Here is a 2707-nt window from a genome sequence, read left to right on the forward strand (position 1 = left end):
TTTATTCCACTGAGCCATGTCCCCGGTCCCTGTATATCTAAGAATTCTCTGCTCGCGCGCCACTTCCCGCTTCTCCCACCAGCGCTGCCGCCTGAGTCACTCCCTGCACAGCTTGGCGCCGGACTCCCCTCACGAGCCGCGGGTATTTGGGGTTCTTACATACAACATGGCAGACGTTGACAGCAAAGAAGTCTGAACTTGATCAAGATTCGGATTGTGCATGGTTGACAGGGACAAAAGATCTACAAACTACGGTACAGGGTTTCAGGGTAAATCCTGAGGGGATTTCACTGACCTTTTCAGGTACAGAAGTTACACTTTTTGTCATATAGGTCTTGCTTTATCTTGGTCTTAACCATCCAGCAGAAAAGTATAAAAACAAGGTATAAAAAGTAAAGCCATATTAATATGCTGAGCTGTAAAAGGCTCAAAGCAACAGCTTCTGATATTGACAGTCCTGCGGATAACCCACTACTATTGTGGACTAGTGAACTATATTGGATTATTTTGCTGAATTCACGCACCTACAATATTTGAAGGGCAATGCAATACCCATAAATGAAGGACCATCTTGTGGTGAAAAATAAATAGCTAGGATAGATATGCAGCTACCTTCTCTTAGTTCAATGAGCAGAAATATACGCACTAATAGTGTTTAGACAAGATACCATGTCTGCATCTTATACTATGAATAACTACTATGAAGGCAACAATATGCAATATATTAATAATATAATAAATCATATTATTTATCAATAAGATTAATATAAATAAAAAAGATTTGGATGATATTGAAGAAGTAGAAGAAACTGTGAAGAAACAAAAATCAAAGCATGTCAGCTGACTATTCAGATGATGCAACATCCTCAAATTCTTGCAGCCCTTCAAGAGAGGATACATTGAAAGCTAGCCAAGGGCAGTTCAAAGAAGAGTGAATGCTCTCAAAAACTTCAAGCTAAATGTGCACAGGTAGAAGCTAAATTCTATGAGGAAATTCATGATCTTGAAAGGAAGTATGCTGTTCTCGATCAATCTCTATTTGATAAGCAATTTGAGATCATTAATGCAATATATGAACCTACAGAAGAAGAATATGAATGGAAACCAGATGAGGTAGTTGAGATTTCAGAAGAGCTGAAAGCAAAGGCCAAAATTGAAGATGAGAAAAAGGATGAAGAGGGGCCCAGGGAGATGGCTCAGTGGAATAAGCGCTTCCCTGGCAAGTGCAAGAGCCTAAGTCCAATCCCCAGTTCTGGAACAAATAAATTAAGTAAAATAAAAAATAAAATTTAAAAAAGAAAAGAAAAAGGATGAAGAAAAAGAAGACCCTGGAAGAATTCCTGAATTTTGCGTGACTTTTTAAGAACATTGACTTGCTCAGTGACATGGTGCAGGAATATTATGAACCTATTCTGAAGCATTTGAAGGACAGTACAGTGAAATTCTCAGTTGCTGGCCAGCTATGAATTTTATCTTAGAATTGCACTTTGAGCCCAATGAATATTTCACAAATGAAGTGTTGACAAAGACGTATAGGATGAGATCTGAACCAGATGATTCTGATCCCTTTTCATTTGATGATGGACCAGAAATTATGCGCTGTACATGGTGCCAAATAGATTGGAAAAAAGGAAAAAATTTCACTGCAATACTCATTTAGTCTGAGCTAATTTTGTCCTTTTCCAGTATTATTACAAACTAATATGCCATATTTTAACATTTGTCTTACAATTCAATCTTTTAATTCGATATGAGCTTTAATTTTAAGATCTTTAGTCATATTTCTTTCTTTCTTTTTATTTTAAGGAAAAGTCTAAAGGATGTTCAGAGTCTCACTACTACATTGGACTTGTAGTGGTCTGCCTGTTTACAGCCTCCCAAGTGCTGGGATTACAGGCGGGCACCACTATGCCCAATCTCAATTGCTGTCTCAGCACACCCTGGGGGTGGGGCCGGCACAGCACTCTAGGGATTGAACCCCCAGCCTCTGCACCTGCTTGCAGGCACTGTAATGCGCTGAGCTTTTTAACTGGTCCTTTTAGTCATATTTCAAAAAGCAATTCATTTTACCAAGAACTGAGGGTCAGTTATTTACACTGAAGACAACATGAAGGCTGGAATTTTCTGAGCAGGAAGCTCATGATGATGCTTCTGATCATGGATTATTTATGATTATAGTTGAATTCCAATGGTGTCACCTATTATACTCATATTAAAATCAAGTGAACTTTTTGAGATTTATGCAGATACAGTGCATGCTGAAGAAATTAATGCCAATTACCGACACACTGAAAAGGGTGGCTGATACTTATGGCCACTGCACACACACAAGACATGTCTCAAGCAATTATCATTGAGCATTCCCTGCGTACCATCTCAGTGCTTGTTAAGATGAGCTTATTTGCCGATTGTGCAAGCAGAACACTTGACTCCATGAGTCTAGTCTCCAGTTTCAATAAGGAACAATTCCGAGAACTTTTGCAATTCTGTTTAGATATTGATGAAGCACAATTTTATTTTCTGCAAAACTACTCTAATAGTGTCGGTGACAGTGACATATTTGGTCTTTCGTCATGCAGGATGTTGTAGTCACCAGGCAACATTCATGTGGTAAAACATAGAAACTGCTGATAGATCCTAAAATAATAAATTTTAAGGGCTGGGGAGATGGCTCAGTGGAATAAGTGCTTCCCTGGAAAGTGCAAGG

General features: G+C 38.7%; 1 pseudogene; it reads left to right on the forward strand.

Annotated features, from left to right (window-relative positions):
- The first annotated feature begins 166 nt into the window (after nt 1-166).
- LOC101567033 lies at nt 167-1660 on the forward strand (annotated as a pseudogene).
- The last annotated feature ends 1047 nt before the right edge of the window (nt 1661-2707 follow it).

This window comes from Octodon degus, unplaced genomic scaffold (genome assembly GCF_000260255.1).
Source record: "Octodon degus isolate 3935 unplaced genomic scaffold, OctDeg1.0 scaffold00167, whole genome shotgun sequence".
NCBI classification, from domain to species: Eukaryota; Metazoa; Chordata; class Mammalia; order Rodentia; family Octodontidae; genus Octodon; species Octodon degus.